This window comes from Rhincodon typus, chromosome 8, assembly GCF_021869965.1.
Source record: "Rhincodon typus isolate 14 chromosome 8, sRhiTyp1.1, whole genome shotgun sequence".
NCBI lineage: Eukaryota > Metazoa > Chordata > Chondrichthyes > Orectolobiformes > Rhincodontidae > Rhincodon > Rhincodon typus.
Window position 1 is genome coordinate 4,361,845 of NC_063339.1, and position 10,052 is coordinate 4,371,896.

Genomic DNA, 10,052 nt, shown 5'->3' on the forward strand with positions numbered 1-10,052 from the left:
ATTTTATATACTTCTATTAGGTTACCCTTCAGCCTCTGGTGCTTTCACAAAACTCCAAGTTTTTTCAACATCTCTTGATAGCTAAAACACTCCAATTCTGGTAAACCTTTTCTGCACCAGAACTGCACAAAATACTCCAAATGTGGCCTATCTAAAACCTTATACAGCTGCAACATGACCTGCAAATTTTATGCTCAATACCCCGAATGATGAAAGCAAGCATACTGCACCCCTTCTTTATCACCTTATCCGCTTGTGTTGCCATTTTCAGGGAGCTATGGATTTGGACACTAAGATTCCTCCAGATATTAATGCTCCTTAGGGCCTGGCCATTTACTGTATACTTTCCTATTGCATTTGACCTCCCAAAATGCAGTTCCTCAAGCTTGGCCAGATTAAACTCCATCCACTATTTCTTTCTGCCAACTTTCCAACTGATCCACATCCTGCTGTATCCCTTGACAAACTTCCTCACTATCGACAATGAAGTAACTCCACAGAGACTGGTATCCCATCACTAAGTGAACAGAACCTTGGACACTCCTGTTTCTATCTGTCAGCCAGGGCTCCCTGATTGGAGCTGTTCAACTGATCCAATCGGGGAACTCACATTCTACGAGGTCTACCTGGTCGCTACATTCCCCCATCCCCCTCTGAGTCTGAGGACATAGGTCGGTTTTTCCTTTTGTAGCTCCTCCTGGGGAATTTTAGCACCAGGTTGGGTTCCTCCAACTTTGCCTCCAATATGGGCAGCATGTAACGCACAGTAGCTCGCCTCTTGGGCGTGGAGCATCTCGGGGAGAAATTCATTCTCTTCTTCAGGCAGCAAAGGCTTCGAGGCAGCGACATGTCAATCTCAGATTCCAAGGTCTCTTCAACCCTTGACGGAGAGGGAGAACCCATGGGTTCTGCCAGTCTTTCTGACTGTTCCAAGGAAGCAGGCACATCTTGCCCCAAGAGCTATCCCCGGAGCTACCACCAGGAGAGGGATCCCGATGGCAAATCCCAAAACCTACCGACACAGGCCCATCCCATACCAGGGGAACCAACAGCAACCGGCCATGACCAGCAGACCTGACAACCAACGACCTCCAGAAACCACCGACCCAACTGACAAGGCCTCAGGTACATCTTGAGGTGAAAACCGGCTCACAAAACCACCACAAAGTAAAGAAAACCAAGTACTCACCCAATAAATCTACGACGTGTCCTACCGCATCAGCGGACAAGACCCAGGCTGAAGGCCTACACCGTCATGTCCCCATCCAGATGCCTTTTAAATGTAGTAATTGTACCCACCTCCACCACTTCCTCTGGCAGCTCATTCTACGCACGCACCAGCCTCTGTGTGAAAAAGTTGCCCCTTAGGTCCCTTTTAATTCTTTCCCCTCTCATCTTAAACGTATGCTCTAGTTTTGGACGCCCTCACCCTGAGGAAAAGATCTTGACTATTCACCCCGCCCATTCCTGTCATGATCTTATTAACCTCTGTAAGGTCACGCCTCAGCCTTCGACGCTGCAGGGAAAATACCTCATCCTATTCAGCGTCTCCCTATGACTCAAACCCTTTAACCCCAGAAACAACCTTATAAATCTTTTCTGCACCCTTTCAAGATTAACAACATCTTTCCTATTGCAGGGAGAACAGAATTGAAGGCAGTGTTCCAAAAATGGCCAAACCAACCTGTACAACTGCAACATGACCCTCCCAACTCCTTTACTGAATGTACTGACCAATGAAGACAATCGTACCAAACACCTTCTTCATTACCTTGTTTACCTGAGACTCCACCTTGAAGGAACAATGAACCTCCACCCAAAGTCTCTCTTCTCTCTCTACTCCCCAGGACCCTACTGTTAGAAAAAAGAACGAAGAAAATTACAGCACAGGAACAGGCCCTTCAGCCCTCCAAGCCTGCGCCGATCCAGATCCTCTATCTAAACCTGTCGCCTATTTTCCAAGGATCTGTATCCCTCTGCTCCCTGCCCATTCATGTATCTGTCTAGATACATCTTAACTGACGCTATCGTGCCCGCCTCTACCACCTCCGCTGGCAACGCGTTCCAGGTACCCACCACCCTCTGCGTAAAGAACTTTCCACGCATATCTCCCTTAAACTTTTCCCCTCTCACCTTGAAATCGTGACCCCTAGTAACTGAGTCCCCCACTCTGGGAAAAAGCTTCTTGCTATCCACCCTGTCTATACCTCTCATGATTTTGTAGACCTCAATCAGGTCCCCCCTCAACCTCCGTCTTTCTAATGTAAATAATCCTAATCTACTCAACCTCTCTTCATAGCTAGCGCCCTCCAACCAGGCAACATCCTGGTGAACCTCCTCTGCACCCTCTCCCCCAGTGCATCCACATCCTTTTGGTAATGTGGCGACCAGAACTGTACGCAGTATTCCAAATGTGGTTGAACCAAAGTCCTATACAACTGTAACATGACCTGCCAACTCTTGTACTCAATACCCCGTCCGATGAATGAAAGCATGCCGTATGCCTTCTTGACCACTCTATCGACCTGCGTTGCCACCTTCAGGGTACAATGGACCTGAACACCCAGATCTCTCTGTGCATCAATTTTCCCCAGGGCTTTTCCATTTACCGTATAGTTCGCTCTTGAATTGGATCTTCTAAAATGGATCACCTCGCGTTTGCCTGGATTGAACTCCATCTGCCATTTCTCCACCCAACTCTCCAATCTATCTATATTCTGCTGCGTTCTCCGACAGTCCCCTTTCACTATCCGCTACTCCACCAATCTTAGTGTCATCTGCAAACTTGCTAATCAGACCATCTATACCTTCCTCCAGATCATTTATATATATCACAAACAACAGCGGTCCCAACACGGATCCCTGTGGAACACCACTGGTCACAGTTCCCCATTTTGAGAGACTCCCTTCCACTACAACTCTCTGTCTCCTGTTGTCCAGCCACTTCTCTATCCATCTAGCTAGTACACCCTGGACCCCATGCAACTTCACTTTCTCCATCAGCCTACCATGGGGAACCTTATCAAAGCCTTACTGAAGTCCATGTATATGACATCTCAAGCCCTTCTCTCATCGATCAACTTTGTCACTTCCTCAAAGAATTCTATCAAGTTGGTAAGACATGACCTTCCCTGCACAAAACCATGCTGCCTATCACTAATAAGCCCATTTTCTTCCAAATGTAAATAGATCCTATCCCTCAGTATCTTCTCCAGCAGCTTCCGCACCACTGACATCAGGCTCACCGATCTATAATTACCTGGATTATCCATGCTACCCTTCTTAAACAAGGGGACAACATTAGCAATTCTCCAGTCCTCCGGGACCTCACCTGTGCTCAAGGATGCTGCAAAGATATCTGTTAAGGCCCCAGCTATTTCCTCTCTCGCTTCCCTCAGTAACCTGGGATAGATCCCATCCAGACCTGGGGACTTGTCCACCCTAATGCCTTTTAGAATACCCAATACTTCCCTGCTCCTTATGCCGATTTGACCTAGAGTAATCAAACATCTATCCCTAACCTCAACATCCGTCATGTCCCTCTCCTCAGTGAATACCGACGCAAAGTACTCATTAAGAATTTCACTCATTTTCTCTGACTCCTCGCATAACTTCCCTCCTTTGTCCTTGAGTGGGCCAACCCTTTCTCTAGTTACCCTCTTGCTCCTTATGTATGACTAAAAGGCTTTGGGATTTTCCTTAACCCTGTTTGCTAAAGATATTTCATGACCCCTTTTAGCCCTCTTAATTCCTCATTTCAGATTGGTCCTACTTTCCTGAAATTCTTCCAAAGTTTCATCTGTTTTCAGTCGCCTAGACCTCATGTATACTTCCTTTTTCCTCTTTGCTAGTCTCACAATTTCACCTGTCATCCATGGTTCCCTAATCTTGCCCTTTCTATCCCTCATTTTCACAGGGACATGTCTGTCCTGCACTCTAATCAACCTCTCTTTAAAACTCCCACATATCAAATGTGGATTTACCCTCAAACAGCTGCTCCCAATCCACATTCCCCAGCTCCTGGCGATTCCCCCAATTCAGCACTCTTCCTTTAGGACTACTCTCATCTTTGCCCATCAGTATTCTAAAACTTACGAAATTGTGAGCACTATTCCCAAAGTAATCCCTGACTGAAACTTCAACCACCTGGCCGGGCTCATTCCCCAACACCAGGTCGAGTATGGCCCCTTCCCGAGTTGGACTATTTACATACTGCTCTAGAAAACCCTCTAGATGCTCCTTACAAATTCTGCTCCATCTAGCCACTGCCCAAATATATCAGTTCACTCACTTCCAAGAGCGCAATTCGACTGCTCCCACTTAGCTCCGCTGCTGAAATGAAGAACTTATCTCCCGGCAGGCCCCTGGTCCTCGCTCTCACTGCTCCCGCTGCTGCAAAAAAATGGAAAGGTAGGTGTATAGGTCCTGCCCTGATATGCAGCACCTCGCATTTATCTAAATTAAACTCCATCTGCCACTCCTCAGCCCATTGGCACATCTGATCAAGGTCCCATTGTACTCTGTGATAACATTCCTCACTGTCCACTGCACCCCCAATTTTGGTGTCATCTGCAAACTTACTAAGTAAACCTATTATATTCAAGTCCAAATCATTTATACAAATGATAAAAATCACTGATCCTTGGTTCACAGGCCTCCCGTTCGAAAAACAATCCCCCGCCACCACCCTCTGTCTCCTACCTTTGAGCCAGCTCTGTATCCAAACAACCAGTTCTCTCTGTATTCCATGTGCACTAACCTTGCTAACCGGTCTACCTTGTAGAACGTTGTCGAATGTTGCAAATACTCAAATTCCCTGCTAGTAGACAATGACCCGTTATCTGGGATCAACACTTCCGGGAGTCTGTGTATTACAAAAGATGCGCTCAGTCTTTCTGTCATTGTCCCTGTGTTTGATGGATGAACTCGAGAACGTCCATCCACTTTGAGTGGGTGTCTACGATGACTAAGAACATTGAGTCCATGAATAGTCAATGTATAATCGAGCCCAGGGTTTACTCGGCCATTCCCATGCATGTTGGGGAGGTGCTGGAGATAATTTCCATCCTCATTGGCATTCTGGGCACTGCCTCACCAACATGGCAATGTTGGCATCCAATTCTGGCCACCAGACATAACCTCTCGCCAACATTGACATTTTGGATTCCCCTGGATGACCCTGGTGGAGTTCAGCCAGTATCTGGTGGCGACCTTTGCTCAGGGCAATCATTCTAGTTCCCCATAATAATATGTGATCTACTGTGATCCGGTGTCTCTGGACATAAAAAGGTTTCAGTTCTGGTTGAGATGGCCATTTGGATTTCCCCATCACCACCAGCTGTTTCAGTTTTGCCAGGACCGGATCTTTCTGTGTCCAAAGCCTGATACTGTCAGCTGTGACTGGAAGTGTGACCAGAAAAATTAAAACCATTATGGACTCTTCCAGTGGTGATACCACCGGTGGTGAATCTACCAGTGGGAGGCAGCTCAATGCATCTACGTTTACTACTCGGCCTCTGGCTAACATGTAATCATACGCACTTAGTATTAGAGCCCACTGCAGAAATCAGCCTGAAGCTATGGGTGGCATTGCCTTGTCCTCTTTAAGTAGATCTAGCAGTGGGTTGTGGTCTGTTATTATTACAAATTTATGTCCGTAAAGGTATTGGTGGAACTTCCTGACTCCAAATATGAGCGCTAAACCTTTTTTTTCTAATCTGGCTGTAATTACACTCTGCATTAGCCAAAGACTTGGATGTGTATGGTATTGGGCATTCCTCTCCATTGAGTCACCTATGAGCTATTACTGCCTGGATGCCATACGGGGTAACATCGCATGTCAATACCAGATCTCACTTGGGATCATACTGTGCCTTAAAGGATGATAGCTGTTTCTTCACTTTCCCTGGAAGCTCTGGCTTGTATGTGCGACTATTTCCAAGGTTGACTCTATTTTTAGGAGCTGGTGCAAAGGTGCCATGATGGAGACAACAAGGTGCAGGGCTGGATGAAAACAGCAGGCCAAGCAGCATCATAGGAGCAGAGAGGCTGATGTTTCGGGCCTAGACCCTTCATCAGAAAAGAGGCCAAGTTATGTATGAAATCTCTAAAATAATTCACCAGCTGAAGGGAGGACATAAGCTCCAGCACTGATGTGAGAGCTGGGACACCCTTGGGCGCCCTCACTTCATCTTCCAACGGGTGTAATCAGGTTTTGTTGACTCTATAGACCACGTAGGTCACTTGGGGTGCCTGGAGCACACCTTTTTCCCTCCCAAGATGTTTGCTCACCTGGGGGAAATATTTAAGGACTACAAGTTCTCTATTTAAGTTCTCTAAGTGCTCCTTTTTGGTCTTTTTGGTCTTTTAGTCATATTCTAGATAAATGGTGAACTTGGGTAGATCTAGTGAAATGTTTTCCATCGTTCACTGAAAAATTGCACAGGTTGACAATACTCAAATGGCAGTCTCGTATATTTGTACAAACCGTTCCGGCTATTAATTGTAGCATTTGTCTGGGAATCCTCATCTAACCACAATTGCAGTTTTGCATGGCTCACATCCAGCTTCATGAAGGACAGCATCTTCACCCCCACCCAACCCCGCAAGCTTTGCGTATAAACCCTCTATGTGAGGGATTGGGCATTTATCCAACTGTGAGAAGTGGTTTATCATTTGTTTAAAATCCCTACAAAAGCTAAACGACCCATCAGGCTGCACAGCCAGTACAATGGATGATGGCCATTCCACAGAATGGACTGGTTTGATGATTCCTTCGCTTTCCAGCCATCTGATTTCTGCCTCTACTTTTGCCCATAAGGCAAATGGCACTGGACGGGCCTTGCAGTATCTTGGAACTGCTTCCTGGTCAACATGCAAGGTGGCTCCCTTGATAGTCCCCAGACCGTCCTGAAAAACCTCTGGGTATTTAATTAGGACTTCACTCAGGCAACCATTTCCCAACTGAAAATTGTTGAGCCATTCGAGGTGAATATCAACTAATTTCGCCCCATCAAGCTTGGGCCTGAGCCTTTTACTGCAGTAACTGAACCAGCTGATTTTCATAAGGGACCTGAACCAAAGTTATACCCTTAATCTTATAAGGTTCCCCAGTAAAGGTTCTCAGTCTAGCAGAGGTCTCATGCAAACATAAGGATTGGAGTCCACAGCAAATTTTATTAAAGATTGATTCTGTGATCACTGAAACAGCCGCACCAGTATTAACCTCCATTAGAACCTGATGACCATTTAACTAAAAGTTTATTTTGATTGGTTCTGATTTGTATGTAACTTACCAACTCACTGTGGATCCCATGTGACTTAAACTTCTGGAGCAACCTACCATGACCAACCTTGTCAAATGCTTTAGTAAAGTCCATGCAGACAACTTCCACTTACCTACCCTTGTCAATCATCTTTGTCACTTCCTCAAAAAACTCAGTGAAATTTGCGAGTGCATAAAATCCATTCTTTTTCAAATGTGAGTAAATCCGGCTCCTCAGACTCATCTCCAATAATTTCCCTGCCACTGACATAAGGCTCACTGCCTATAAATTCCCAGACTATCCCTGTTGCTCGTTTTGAACAAAGGAATAACATTGGCTATCCATCAATCTCTAGGACCTTGCCTGTAGCAAAAGAGGATGCAAAGATCACTGTCAAAGGCCTCAGGCATCCCCTCCCTTGGCTCCCTCAGTATGCTGGGATAGATCCTATCTGGCCTTGGGTACTTAACGTTTTTAAAGACGCCCAACCCTCCCTTCTTCCTAATAATGGTCCGAGAAGGGTCCAGACCCGAAACGTCAGCTTTCCTGCTCCTCTGATGCTGCTTGGCCTGCTGTGTTCATCCAGCTCTACACCTTGTTATCTCTCTTCTTCTCATTAACTTGCCTGTTCAAATCCAAATTTCGAGTCCTGAGCACATTCTCCCGTATTGTACTGAGAGGGATGCACCAGAGGAGGGCATGTCTTTTTAAGAAGTTTTAAGCCTCGGCCCTATTTGCCCGCTAAGTATTTGAAGAATGACATGATGTCCTAGCCAACAGTTATTCCCTACCCAACTGGGGTGACATGGTGGCTCAGTGGTTAGCACTACTGCCTTACAGTACTAGGAAGCTGGGTTCAATTCCACCATTGGGTCTGTCTCTCCATTTCTGCTATGTGTTTCCTGCCATATAAATTGTAAGTTATAAACAGACACTTCCAACTCCCAGATAAATATAAAAACACCAACAGAATGTAATATCACAAAAGAGACCATTAGCTCAATGTGTCTAAGCCAGCCCTTGAAAGAGTTATCCATTTAATTCTGATCCCATTCCCTGTATCTTTTCTATTTCAAATATTTATCTAAATCTGTTTTGGGAGATATTATTGTATCCGCTTCCTCTACCTTTTCAACTGTACTTTGTAAAATATAAATGTTTTAAGAATCTGTACTGATAGAGCGGAAATTGCAAATTCACTGCCAGACAGCAGGTGCAGTGTGACTCAAAGATCAGGTTAAAGGATTTCTAACCTCAAACCTCTACACCTATATGATTGCTAAGCCAAACTTGCTCTTTCGGCTCTGACTAACGTATAATGCGGTAAAACTGCAAGGACATCAGTAAACAGGATGACTCCCGTGAGCACAAGATTCATCCCGAAGTAACAAGGAGTCAGCTGGAATGATCAGGATGACTTTATGATGAGACTTGCTTCTCTTTCGCAGCAGTGTAAGGCCAGGTATGATTTAGAAGAGTGAATTCTTTTCCGTGTACTGCACCAGTCTTCCGGCACTTAGATACCAAGTAAAGAAATGTCAGAAGCACAGGGCTCTTTAGAATCAGATCCAAAACATGCTACATTGTGCAAGATAGGGATTTGCGGAGTGTCTAGTGTCTGGATGAAGCAGGAAGGAGCCAGCGTAACTTAGGAATGCTTCAATAATTTAGAGAGAGTTCAATGTGTGATGTTCACAAACTGTTTAGAAAGAGAGAATTTCTTTCTCCAATTGTTTCTATTAATAGAACCAACTGGATTATCCTCTCCTTTATGGGAAAGTGATCAGAAAGCTAAATCCCACAGGCCTCCTTTTCCCATCTCTCCTGCCCAGGGTTCCCAAATTTAATTCTAAGACTTCATTTGGCACCTTGGCCGAGATAACCGGGCTCTATATTAACTACATGAGGTTGACTTTCCCTAGGTCAAACACAACTGAGTGCGAGGTGGGCATTTGAGGGCATTCACTGGGTCATATATCACAATTGCACTGCCAGCACTTTAACATGGATTAGACCATGCCAGCTCCAAAATCAGACTGTGAGTAAGAGCAGGAAAAGGTGATGGAATCAGAGTAGGACGAGGGATTGGTTATAGGTGAGGCAGTGTTAGGAATAATGTGGAATAGGGGTGAAATGGGGCAATAGAATTAGTGGCAATGTTGGAATGAGGGATAATTGATGGGGTTAGGAATGCACGAAGGGTAGGGATAGGCTGTATAATTACAAATGGATAAAAGGCTGGAACAGAAGACAGCCAATGAGTTGAATTTGGACAGGTTGGTAGTCGAGCAGTGGGGGACGGGGGACAGAGGTGGGATATGGGTCGGGAAGTCTGGGAGTCAAGTGGTGGGATGTGAAAAGATTAAGGAGTTGGACAGAGTGGGGAGTTTGTGCAGTGAGAATGGAACAGATATTGTTGAAACAGATGTTAAGATACTTGTGGGATAAACAGTAGGACACAGGTGGGACAGACAATGGATTTGGATGGAGCAGACAAAGGAAAACCTGTGAAATTGACATTGAAATCTGGTTGGAAGAGGGGAATATGAACTGGAAGGACACTGGGTATGGGTGAGACAGATGGAACAGATTGAGTCTGGATGGAGTGTTGTGAGACAAAGGTAAATGCAAGCATTAGATAGGTAAAAAACATAAACAAGAAGTGACTGGTCTCAACGTAAGAGAGAGTAGGAACTGCAGATGCTGGAGAATCTGAGATAACAAGATGTAGAGCTGGATGAACACAGCAGGCCAAGCAGCATCATAGGAGCAGGAAGGCTGACATTT

General features: G+C 45.3%; 1 pseudogene; it reads left to right on the forward strand.

Annotated features, from left to right (window-relative positions):
- The first annotated feature begins 995 nt into the window (after positions 1-995).
- LOC109921457 overlaps positions 996-10,052 on the forward strand; it is a 34,707-nt pseudogene continuing 25,650 nt past the window's right edge.